We start from the raw sequence: 13,812 nt of genomic DNA, 5'->3' as shown, positions 1-13,812 counted from the left end.
GAGCACCAGTCCAGTTCCTGTCGTAATATGAGTTCAGTGCGTCCGATCCTTTAGAGCCACATTTTGAATTGATTTCCAACACATTCAGCTTTGCATTAGCGGCAGCAAGTTCCGTTTCCAAAGTGAACAGCTCCTTTTCCTTTCTGAGTTCTTCCTCTTTGGCTTCCAACGCGTGTTTCCTTTCTAATGCAGCCATACGCTCCATAAGTGCTGCTTTGTCTGCTTGTGCCTTTATTCTTGCAGATGACGTAGATGAGGCCTTAGATGACTTAGAATGTGCTCTGGAACGCTTTTCCTCTTGACATGAAACATTTGAAACGCTGTCTTCGGGATTAATCTCATCAGAAGCCACACTCGAGTTACCAGAAGGTTCTGCAGCATCATTTGATTGCACATATGGATAACCAGCATCAGATAACCAACATTTTACTTTCTCAATGAAATTTGAAAACTCAAAACCTTTTGCATGAAAATATGTATTTTGCCGTTCAACTTCATCCTCTGGCAAATTCAGATTCAGAATGGCTTCATGCATATCTTTAGCTTCCTCAAAGCATGTAATGCATTTACTCAGCTGGGCTTGCACCGACTTCACATTATCAATGGATACCATCAAATCACACATTTTATCCATGCTCCTTTTAACCTGCTTGCATTTCAGAGACCTTTTTTCTTGGCATGTCTTTAAATAAAATGTCAGACACTTTAAGGTAAAGTGGCTCACCTGTGTCTGCCAACCCATATAAGTAATCTCACCTGGGGTCCGTTTCACAAAGCAGGTTCAACAAACACTGAGTCTAATCCTGAACTCTTAGTTGATCTACTCTGAGATCGGAAACTCTGAGTTTTCGGTTCCAGAACAGCGGTTTAGAGGTAATTTACTCAACTCTAAGTAGTTTCACCGGGAGTTAAGCGCGAGCGTGAGGGAAATAAAAAGCCAGCATCAGTAGAGCGCTGATACAAGGATTCACCATGGCAACCGGCGACACAAAAGAGCGACATACATTTTCTTTTTTTTCTTTTTAACTTTATTTATCTTTTCAATTTACAAAATCCCTTTGAGGAAACTTTAGTTTGCATCTGAAGATCCACATACTTCCGTTATATAATAGATCCATGCATACTTCACGCCACTGGAGTTAGAAGCGTTAATACGCGCATATGGCGAGTAGGCCTATGAGAGCATATTTTGAAAAAAAAAAATGAAATTTTATTGTCAATTAGATCAGGGCCGTCAATTGGGTACGGCAGCTGCCACACCTCGGCTTCAGGGGAGAATGTAAATGTTTTTTTGTTTTTTTGCTTTTTTTAAATACATTTATGGAATTACTCTGTATCTATTTGTATTGATGTATTCTATTACTTCATACATATAAAATAACTACAAATGCATATCAGAACAACATGATGGATTTCAGTAGGTATTATCTTTCCCAACACTTGTACCCCCCCCTCATATCTTGAAATGTCCCAGCGTCCCTGACGACAGTGGTCGCTATCAATCTGGTTTTTAGTGCGCTCTGCAGATATAATATATGTCCTGCCATTTTCTTTCTTTTTATTTAAATTGATTTATTTTATTATATTTATGTTACTTATGTAATGACTTATGCACTTCATCCACTTTATGTCTCATACTGTATTTGTTTATTTAATTCCTTGATGCCTGACTGTCCACGGTCAATGTTCTGGCTGTAATTGGAACTTTTAAATAAAGTTTTAAATAAAGTTTAAAAAAAAGTGCGCTCTGCAGTGTTACTAACTTACAAAAATTAAAATGAAGCAGACAACCACGCAATAAAAAAAAAGAAAGAAGGCAAGTGATGGGTCCAGAATATATTAACGAGGCTGTAGCCACTGATGGATTAATTATGCAAGTTCATCTCAAAGTAAGATATAAATCCTCTTATAAATCTGTTTAAGGGAAATATTTGACTTTTTTTTACTCTCCCTCTCCTTTTTGCATTTGGACTTTAACTGTTTGAAGTTAAACTGGGATGTCCCTGTGATATTGTTGCACTGACATAGTGAATAAAATACGTTGCGTTTTGTCAGATACGCCTTTTCTGCTCTCTAACTCTCTAACTCTGCCGCTTGCTGTCCGTGGTGCAGAAAACGGATGCGTATCGCGTAAAGACGCATTGGCTGAATTGATGCCACTGAGGGAGGAGACGGAGAGAAACTCCAGGTTCGCTGAAATAAACCTGGTCCCGACCAGGTTAGGTTCAGAGCGTCTGTTACTACGGTAACTGACCGAGAGCTTAAGTTACCTCTCTTTGTGAAACAGGCTAGAGTTACCTCTCTTTCTCTGGTTTGAGTTACCTCCCTTTGTGAAACGGAAAACTCAGAGTTTCCCTCATTTCAGGGTTAACAGACTCAGAGTTCTCACTAAACCTGCTTTGTGAAACGGGCCCCTGGTGCGCTCCAGCTACCCAGTACTTTCAAAATAAAACATGGTTAAGTAACAAAATAAACTTAATCAATACTAAATATCATAAACAAATTAAAAGTGTATTCCCAAAACTAAACCACAAAAAACTAACTAAATAATACATGATTAAATAATACAAAAATGACAAATAGCTCCTACAGATCCTGTCTTGAAGAACATAATGAAATCATTTCAACTGTCATGACAGTTTGTCCACAGACACAAACATCTGGTTATTTTCTGCAGCAAGTCAAGACAAATGGATCCCAGATAACGGATCGATGCAGAGCCAGAAAACAAACTCATTCAGGAGCGTTTAGGGTTTTTGGATGATGTAAAAGAAGACTGACATCTTCATGTAGCTCCAGCACACGCATGAGCACTTCCTGAGTTGGTAAGGTGAGTGAAGGACAGGAGAAACATCACAAACATGTCCAGAGCTGCTGAGAGAAGCTGTGAATCTGACTGAAGAAGCTTTGAGGAGACTTTTACACCATATTCTAGTTGAATTATTGAAATAAACTCCTCCAACCCCAGCAGCTCCTGCAACAGTTGCAGTTTTATCCTGCACAAACATCTCAGATGGAAACCTGCCTGAATTCACCACATGTACCTGTAAGTCTGTGTATGTGACAAACACATATTTAATCTTTATTTATGACCAGTTCTCACTTCTGCTATACAGAACATTCAAAATGTTTAATACAACCTCATATCAACAAAAGTTGTTAAAGCTGGAAGAAAATCTCACAAAATGAAATGAAATGTTCCAACAAAATCAGTTCATCCTCAAGTGTTCTGAGATTTTTCCAAAAACACATTTGTTTGTGTAAATGTATTTGTCTTGAAAAGATAAACTAATTTCAAATCAATTTTTTTTAAAAACAACTGCTTAAGTCTTGTGAGCATAACGTGGGACTGCAGGCAGAACGATGAGAAAACGACTCTCAGTCCAGGTCGGGACGTCGTTGGACCTGTTTTAGGTCAATCATATGTTACTATTTACATGTTACTATTTCATGTAGTCGGATGAACTCTTGGACGTTCAGCATCATTTTACCGGGACTTCCACCCTCTTCTTAAACATCTCATGGATTCATGCAACCACCTTTGATATTGGAAAGATGCCAAATCATTCAGACTCAATCAGAAGCCGTTTTAACACGACCTGTAAGGTCATTCTGGGAAACACAAATGCTTTTACCTTTTCCTTATCCTGAGGGGTATTCCAGGAAGCGGGTTTAGTGAAAACTCTGAGTTTGTTAAGCCTGAGATGAGGGAAATCCAGAGTTTTCAGTTCCAGAAAGCGATTTAACTCAAACTCTGAGTCAGTTACCACGGCAACTGACCCTGTGAACCTAACCTGCTCGCTAGCAGGTTTACTTCAATAAAGCCTGAGTTTCTCTCCGTCTCCTCCCTCAGTGGCGTCAATTAAGCCAATGGGCCTTTACACAATACACATCCGTTTTCTGCACCACGAACAGCAAGCGGCAGAGTTAGAGAGCAGAAAAAGCGTATCTGACAAACGCAACGTATTTTATTCACTATGTCAGTGCAACAATATCACAGGGACATCCGAGTTTAACTTCAAACAGTTAAAGTCCAAATGCAAAAAGGAGAGGGAGGGAGCAGAAAGAAAGAGAGAGAGAGTAAAAAAAAAAAGTCAAATATTTCCCTTAAACAGATTTATAAGAGGGTAGGGTGATTTGATATCTTACCTTAAGATGAACTTGCATAATTAATCCATCAGTGGCTAACAGCCTCGTTAATATCTTCTGCTGCTGGGGAAACATTGGACCCATCACTTGCCTTCTTTCTTTTTCTTAAATTGCGTGGTTGTCTGCTTCCTTTTCATTTTTGTAAGTTAGTAACACTGCAGAGCGCTAAAAACAAGATTGCTAGCGACCACTGTCGTCAGGGACGCTGGGACATCACATTTCAAGATATGAGGGGGGTACAAGTGTTGGGAAAGATAATACCTAGTGAAATCCATCATGTTGTTCTGATATGCATTTGTAGTTATTTTATATGTATTAAGTAATAGAATAAATCAATACAAATAGACACAGAGTAATTCCATAAATGTATAAAAAAAATATAAAAAATATTTACATTTTCCCCTGAAGCCGAGGTGTGCGGCTGCCCCTGATCTAAATGACAATAACATTTCATTCAATACCATTCCACCACTGTTTTCATCTGTAATATTATATGACAGTGTGCTTAAATGTTAAATGAATACTGCATTCAAACTTACACATTGACACCTTTGCTGCTGCAGCTGTTTTTTTTTTCCGAAATATGCTCTCATACTCGCCATACACACGTATTAACACTTCTAACTCCAGTGGCATGAAGTATGTGGATCTTCAGATGCAAACTAATGTTTCCTCAAATAGATTTTGTAAATTGAAATGTTAAAAAAAAAAGAAAAAGTATGTGGATCTTTTGTTGTCGCCGGTTGCCATGGTGAATCCTTGTATCAGGGCTCTACTGATGATGGCTTTTTATTTCCCTCACGCACGCGCTTAACTCGAGCTTAACAAACTCAGAGTTGATTGAACTAACTCAAATCCGCTGTTCTGGAACCGAAAACTCCGACTTTCCTATCTCAGGTTAAGTCAACTCGGAGTTCAGGTTTAAACTCGGAGTTTGTTGAACCTGCTTCCTGGAATACCCCTCTGTATATGATAATAACAATATTAATCATAATAACAATAATACATGTAAATGATCATTATTCAGCCTCACAACAACCCGTGAGGCTCATTTTTCCACATAAACAACAGTAAACAACAACTTCAGTGGACTCACGTGCTGCTTAATCAAAGCAACAAAGGACAATAATCACATCAACAATAACATGTTGCTAAATGGGCAGTTCAGTGACTGCACACAGGAAGAAAAGCGTTTTGCTCACCATTTGAAGAGGAAGAGCATCCTCCCGTCTTCCATGGTGGTAAAGTGGTGAATGAGCCGTCGTAGAAACTCCCACTGGCCTTTAGGTCCTCGACAGCAACAGTCCATGTTTCTGTTTCTGACATCCCGCTGAAGATGCTGACGAGCCCAGAACCCTGCAAGAGTGCTGTCACTTTAGTAAAAGTATTTGTACTAAATACTCTGAATCTATCTCAACTTATTTATTTATCTATGAACTGTATTAGAGCAGTCCGGGCTCATAGATCTTTCCCGCCTTACGCGGTTGGTAGGCAACGAATATTACCAGCTAATTTCACAAACAAATACTTTGTTTTTGGTCAACTTTATTGAACAATAGAGTAATTACAATTAGTAGAAAATCAGTATTTAAAAGTTTGATAAAGGCATTATACAGTATATGTAACTGACTTAATGAATAGTAAAGGGATTATTTTAAGTTATACCGATTTCCAAAAAATATATAATTAAATTGTTCTCATAGAGAATTCAACAAAATATCTGGCGTTATTCCTCTACCATAAATTCACCTAATTCAGGACTTTTTGGTGTATAATACAGCTTCAAATGTATTACCAAATCTATTAATCGAAGGATGTACTCTGACTGATAAAAAGTGTGGTAACAAGTTTATTTGTAATGTTTTTAAATCCAGATTGTTCCATGATTTTTGCAGAAGGATAATTCGACAGGATGCTTGCATGGTAAATATAAACACATTCAACAAAACCCATTCCAAATGTATTAAATGGCCTATTTTGCTTAAAGTTAAAGAAGTACATTTTAAAATCATGAATAAGGTCTATCCTGTGGCAGAATTTCTTAAAAAAAAAACATTTAAATTTGAGGTAAATCAATGTTCCTTCTGCAAAAAGGATGAAGAAACACTGGATCATTTGTTTTATCAATGTCCTTTGTCTCATTGTTTCTGGACAGACATACAAAATTGATATCTCTTAAAATTAATAATGTTTTACCTTTTGAATTAAGCCATATTATTTTCTTCATGGATGATTTGGAATTTACTGTTTCTGATATAATTAATATAATTTTGTTACTGGATAAGTGCCATATTTATTGCCTATATTGGACTACAGATGGAAACTTGTGCTACAATCTGGCACATTTACATATGTATATATGTTTATCAATGTGCATTGTCCTGAGAAATAAATAAATGAATAAAATAAGTACCATATTTATTGTGGCAAATGGAGAAATTGTAAACCCTCCTTCCGGGGCTTTATTAACGATTTTAAGAATTTTTTCACATGTCTCAAAAGAGTAGAAAACAAAAATGCAAGTAAAATAAGTCTAGACATTGCTCGTTATTTGTTATTCAAAATTAATAATTCCTCTCCTTTTCTATGCTCCATTATGTGAATCTAAATGCTTAAACAAAACAAAACAGCAGACCAAAGTGCAAAACTGCAATAAAAGACAATATTGACATGACACAAGACATGAAACATAAAACAGATCATGAAACCTAAAATAGAGAAGAATCGAGGACCGGACATGTTTAACATACCGGCTGTGATTTAAATTAATTTGGATTATATTTAAAATCTTTAAAAACTAATAACTGAAACAAAAGCACAAAAAATGTATGAAGTGTTAAGACATTTTCCCACTGATTTAGAAGACTGATATCCTTACATAGCCCTTGTATTATGGACTTCTTTGTATTATTTTACTTAAATGTCATGTATTTAATTTATTTATTATTGTTTGTACCTTATTTTCATATTATATTACTGTATAATATACTGTACTTTATTCTCATGTTTACATACAGTGTCCAATCCACTGTTCCCTTTATCAACCTCGTTTCAATTACAAATGTAGATTTACCATGTTTGTTTTATAATGAACCTTTGACACAAATAAAAGAATTGAGAAAAAAAAAAAAAAAAAAAAACATACCGGCTGTGAGAAGCAACACAAAACCACAGTTTCACGGTTAAAGGAGTCAGTTTGGGGGACAAATGCAAGAGGTTTTAAACAAATGTTCATCAATGCATATGTTTAAATAACTGTTTAAAACAATTAAATGGTTCTCTCCCAGAACGACGCGGCCTCTGGGGCTTTTCCATTTACTCGGCTCCTCTCCGCTTGTCTCTTCTCTTTTTTAAGGGTTTTTCTCGAGGTGACAGTTCTGGTTATAGTATAATAAAGTTATAGTATGATATGGTTTATTTCTACAGTATAAGTAATAAACCGTGGTTTATGGTGTTTTTTCAATAAAGGATTGCAACAGTTCGCCCTCTGGTGGTTATACATGGTAACTGCAAGCAGTGTAAAGTTAGAAGGTTTAAACAAAGATATACGACAAAAGTACATCCGGTTATTTATTTCAAAATAAATCGACAATAAAAAGATAAAAGCACGACAACGAGTCTGTTTCGAGGACAAACTACTGCAAAAACAATCTTCATCTGTATTCTGTCATTAATTAATGTCATTACAGTCTGTAATCTACACTCTACACTGGCTGTGATTTATATGAATTTGGATTATATTTAAAATCTTTAAAACTAATAACTGCAACAAAAGCACAAAACATGTATGAAGTGACATTTTCCCACTGATTTAGAAGACTGATATCCTTACATAGCCCTTGTATGATGGACTTTTTGGTATTATTTTACTTAAATGTCATGTATTTAATTTAAATAAACTCTCAAAGAGGATAATGGAATATGCAATATGAAAAGAAATATAATGGAGCATAGAAAAGGAGAGGAATGTCTAGATTTATTTTACTTGCATTTTTGTTTTGTACTCTTTTGAGACGTGAAAAAAATCTTAAAATCGTTAATAAAACCCCAGAAGGAGGGTTTACAATTTCTCCATTTGGCACAATAAATATGGTACTTACCCAGTAACAAAATTATATGAATTATATCAGAAACAGAAAATTCCAAATCATCCATGAAGAAAATAATATGGCTTAATTCAAAAGGTGGAACATTATTAATTTTAAGAGATATCCAATTATGTATGTCTGTCCAGAATAAATGAGACAAAGTTCCTTTTTGCAGAAGGAACATTGATCTACCTCAAATTTAAATCCTTTTTTATTCAAGATTTTAAAATGTACTTCTTTAACTTTAGGCAAAATAGGCCATTTAATAAATTTGGAATGTGCTTTATCTAATTTGTTTATATTTACCATGCAAGAATCCAGTCGAATTATCCTTCTGCAAAAATCATGGAACAATCTGGATTTAAAAATATTACAAATAAACTTGTAACCACACTTTTTATCAGTCAGAATACATCCTTCGATTAATAGATTTGGTAATACATTTGAAGCTGTATTATGCACCAAAAAGTTCTGAATTAGGTGAATTTATGGTTGAGGAATAACGCTACATATTTTGTTGAATTCTCTATGAGAACAATTGAAATGATATATTTTTTGGAAATCTGTATAATTTAAAAGAATACCTTTACTATTCATAAAGTCAGTTACATATATAATGCCTTTATCAAACCAATTACTTTTAAATACTGATTTTCTACTAATTGTAATTACTTTATTGTTCCATAAAGTTGACTTATGAGGAGAGAAGTTGTGGGCAAATACCATTTTCCAGAAACAAAGTATTTGTTTGTGAAATTAGCTGGCCAGTGGGGAGTTTCTACGACGGCTCATTCACCACTTTACCACCATGAGAGACGGGAGGATGCTCTTCCTTAGCAACATGTTATTGTTGATGTGATTATTGTCCTTTGTTGCTTTGATTAAGCAGCACGTGAGTCCACTGAAGTTGTTGTTTACTGTTGTTTATGTGGAAAAATGAGCCTCACGGGTTGTTGTGAGGCTGAATAATAATAATAATAATAATAATTTAATAATAATAATAATTCATTTTATTTAACGGCGCCTTTCATGTCACCCAAGGTCACCTTACAGAATAAAAACAAAACAATACAATAAAGGAAATACAATAATAATAAAGTAGAAATTATAATACATACACACATACACAATACATACAATCAAGGAGCAACAGTACAGATAACAGAACAGTATGGTGGGAGGTAGTGTGTGGTGACCGGTCAAAGTGAATGGGCAAGTTTAAACAGGTGAGTCTTGAGTTGTGTTTTGAATGTGGTGATGGAGTCTATTTGTCTTATGTATGGGGGGAGGGAGTTCCAGAGTCTGGGTGCCGTACAACTGAAAGCTCGGGCACCCATGCTGCTAAGGTGTGAGGTGGGAGTGAAAAGAAGTCCAGCAGAGGTTGAGCGGAGGGTACGGGAGGGGGTGTATTCTTTCAGTAGGTCACAGAGGTAGGTGGGGGCTAGGTTATGAAGGGCTTTGTGGGTGAGGAGGAGGTTTTTATAAATGATACGGTATTGGACTGGGAGCCAGTGGAGTTGGATAAGAACGGGGGTGATGTGGTCAGATGACTTGATGCGGGTGATGATCCGGGCGGCCGAGTTCTGAATGAGTTGTAGTTTGTTGGTGAGTTTGGTTGGGAGGCCAGTGAGGAGAGCATTACAGTAATCGATACGGGATGTGACGAATGAGTGGACCAGAATTTCGGTGCTGGATTGGGACAGTGCTGGACGAAGTCTGGAGATGTTGCGGAGGTGGAAGAATGCAGTCCGGGTGATGTTGTGGATGTGAGGTGCAAATGAGAGTGTATTGTCCAGAATGACGCCGAGGCTCTTGACGTGGGGGGAAAAGGGTACCGGGAAGCCGTCGATGATGATGGGAGGGGCGGGAGAGGGTTGTGACTTGGTGAGGGTGGATTTGGAGCCGATGAGAAGAGCCTCAGTTTTATTGCCGTTGAGTTTTAGGAAGTTATTGCTCATCCAGGTATTAATGTCGTGTAGGCAGGTGGTGAGGGAAGCGGGAGGAATGGCAGCGGTGGGGTTGGAGGAGATATATATCTGAGTGTCATCGGCGTAAGTGTGAAAATGGACCCCATGGTGACGGAGAATTGAACCTAGGGGTAGGAGGTAGATGGTGAAGAGAAGTGGACCCAGTACTGACCCCTGGGGGACACCCATTGTGACACCCGTGCATCCGGATTTATGGTTCTGTAGTTGGACAAACTGTTGACGGTCAGTGAGGTAAGATGAAAGCCAGGAGAGTGCAACACCAGTGATCCCAATGCCAGCCAGGCGGTCCAGGAGTATTGGGTGAGAAATGGTGTCGAAGGCTGCGCTGAGGTCCAGGAGGATGAGGATGGTGAGTAGGCCGGAGTCAGCTGCACGGAGGAGGTCGTTAGTGATTTTAACCAGGGCTGTTTCAGTGCTATGATTGGGGCGGAAACCGGATTGGAAGGGTTCGTGGAGTTTATTTGAATTTAGGTGGGACTGTAATTGTGCTGCTACCACCTTTTCCAGAGTTTTGGAGATGAAGGGAAGGTTGGAGATGGGCCTGTAGTGATTGAGGTCAGATGGGTCTGCACCTGGTTTTTTTAGGGTGGGTGTGATGGCAGCTAGTTTGAGGATTGGGGGAACGGTTCCAGTGGTGAGGGAAGAATTAATTATTTTGGTAATCATGGGGGAAATGGATGGCAGACATGCTTTGACAAGCAGGGTGGGGAGGGGATCGAGCTGACAGGTGGTGGTTTTGGCTTTACGAATTAGTTCTGAGATGGTGTGTTCTGATACCGGAGTGAAATTGGTGAGAGGACTGGAGAGGGGTTGGTTGGTGGTGGTTATCCATGGTGGGTCATTTGTGGAAGAGCGTGTTGAGGCCAGTTGATGGTGAATTATGTTGATTTTGGAGCTGAAGAAGTCCAGGAAGGCGGTGCACTGGTCAGTGGAGATGTCTGGAGGGAGGGTTTTTGGAGGCTGAAGTAAGCGGTTGACGGTTGAAAAAAGGACTCTATTGTTTCCTGTGGCAGAATTAATGAGGTTGGAGTAATATGATGATTTGGCGGTATTAAGTGCATTTTTGTAGAGCTGAAGGTGATCGGAGTACATTTGGATGTGCACAGTGAGTCCGGTCCTTTTGCAGAGTCGCTCCAGTTGACGGCCTGTGGATTTGAGCTGGTGGAGGTCAGGGGTGAACCAGGGGGCAGAGTGGGTAAATGAAACTGAGCGGGTTTTAAGTGGAGCCAGGGCAGTGAGAGAGGAGGAGAGACAGTTATTGTAGTGTTGTACCAGATCGGCAGGGGAGGAGGATGAGGGGGGATTGGGGAAGGAGCTGATAAGGGTAGAGAGATCTGTGGGGTTGATGTGTTTGATGTTTCTGAAGGAGATGATCCGTTGTTCTTTGACTTTGTGCAAATGGGTGTGGATGTCATAAAGAATGGCTTTGTGGTCCGAGATGGGGAAGTCCATGATAGTGAGGTTGGCGGGAGTTATGTCTGTGCAGCAGATTAAATCGAGAATGTGACCTTTGCTATGTGTTGCGAGGTTGACGTGTTGTGTGATACCAAGGCAGTTTAGAAGTGATGTGAAGTCGTTTGCTAGGGTGCAGGATGGGTCGTCAATATGAATGTTGAAATCACCGTGGAGGATAACAGTAGGGGACATTGTGCATACAGATGTTAACAGTGACGAGAATTCAGTAAGGAAAAGAGCGGAGGGTTTTGGTGGTCTGTAGATGGTAATGATGATGATGGGTTTGGGTCCAGAGAGTTTTACAGCTAGGCATTCAAAGGAGGAGTGTTGGGGGACAGTGAGAGCAGTGACTTTTATGTTTTTACGGTAGATGAGAGCCAGCCCCCCCCCCCTTCCAGTGGCGCGGGGTTTACTAAAAAAGGAAAAGCCAGGTGGGGTGGTTGCATTTAACTGAGTGAAATCATTCGGCTGTTGCCACGTCTCTGTGAGGCAGAAAATGTCCAGAGTTTTGTCGTTGATGAGATCAGAGATGAGAAGGGCCTTATTGGTTAGTGATCTGATATTAAGAAGACAGAGTTTGAGACAGGTGAGTGGTATATATGCAGCTGCTTTGGGCAGGGGAGAGAGTACACTGTGATTGACAGGATTGATATGGCGGTCTGTGCGGGGAGGGGGGCGTGGCTCCTTGAAGGTCACATGGAAACGGAGGGGTCTGACAGTTATAATGGTATCGATTGGGCGACCGACAGCAGGGGGTGTAATAACAGCAGGGGCCTGTAGGAGGAGCGATTCACAGATGGCAATGGATGTAGTGACAGCAGGGGCCTGTAGGAGGAGCGATTCAGAGATGGCAATGGATGTAGTGACAGCAGGGGCCTGTAGGGGGAGTGATTCACCGAGGGAGGGGGGAGAAGAAGAAGGCACTGGTGGCACGGGGGAGTGGGCGTGGCATGTAAATAGTCATGCATGAGTGTCCTGTATGTAGTCAATGGTGTGTACAGTGCGCTGTATGTTTTTTGTAAGCATGCGGCTGCCTAGCTTGCTCGGGTGAAGTCCATCGTGCCGGTAGAATGAAGGGCGGTTCCAAAATAAATTGAAATTGTCAATGGAATGAAAGCCATGGACACCGCAGACAGCCTGGAGCCAGAAGTGGAGGTGAAGGAGGCGACTGAAGTTCTGTTCACCGCGGCCCAGGGTGGGCAGAGGGCCGCTGATGAAGACTGATTTTCCACAGTTTTTTAACATGGCAAACAGGCTGTTGAAGTCCCGTTTCAGCACGTCGGGGTTACTCCGGAACACATCGTTGGTCCCAAGGTGCAGGATGATACGATTAATCGAGAGGGGAAGTGTTTGGAGTAAACCTGGAAGTATTTCGATCATTTTTGTGACTGTGGCCCCTGGAAAACAGTGCGTGGAGGCGTTGAAAAATCGCGTTTTCCTGATTATGGAGTCCCCCACTATAGCGGTGGTTGGGGGAAACAGGGGGGGAGGGGGGCGGGGCGGCAGGCACTGGTCCTCTGTTGGAGGGGACCTTGACGAGGTTGTAGGTGCAGCTGCGGCCACTTTGCAGCGGGGTAGATCACTGGAGCGTCGCGCCCTGAGAGCAGCTTCCTTCACAATTTTGCGACGGGAGGAGGAGGTGGTCACAGACCGGGACGATGGAGGACCCGAAGCAGACCCACGACCCCCTCGGGCTGCTGGCAGCGAGGCTGTGACGGGGCTGGCTGGAGGAGGATGGACAGGTTGAGGGAAATCCTCAAGGCTCAGGATGTTGTATTTGTTTCCCAGCTGGAGCTCGCAGGGGGGAGGGGAGGAGGAGGGGGGTGTTCCTCGCTTTTTCCCATTGACTGTGGGCCGTGCCGTTTGGATAGGGGTGGACGTGAGGGACCCGAGCCTCGGGTTCGGGTTAAGGGTGAAAGTTGCCTCTGAAATTCGGCTTTTAGTCACCCATTTTGGCTTCGGCTTGGCCCCCTGCAAGAGCCATGTGTCTCCAGCCAGGGGATCCGGATGTGAAGCAGAGACTGGGGAGGCTAGGCTGGATGTAGCTGTGGGGACAGCAACAGTGTGGGGCGGAGTGACAGGGGCTGTCCGATCAGCTGGGGCGACCGCTGCGGCGGGGGAGCCGGCATCAG

The sequence above is a fragment of the Cololabis saira genome, chromosome 22 (assembly GCF_033807715.1).
Source record: "Cololabis saira isolate AMF1-May2022 chromosome 22, fColSai1.1, whole genome shotgun sequence".
NCBI lineage: Eukaryota > Metazoa > Chordata > Actinopteri > Beloniformes > Belonidae > Cololabis > Cololabis saira.
The sequence above is the reverse complement of the archived record's forward strand: the minus strand, read 5'-3'. Positions refer to the sequence as shown.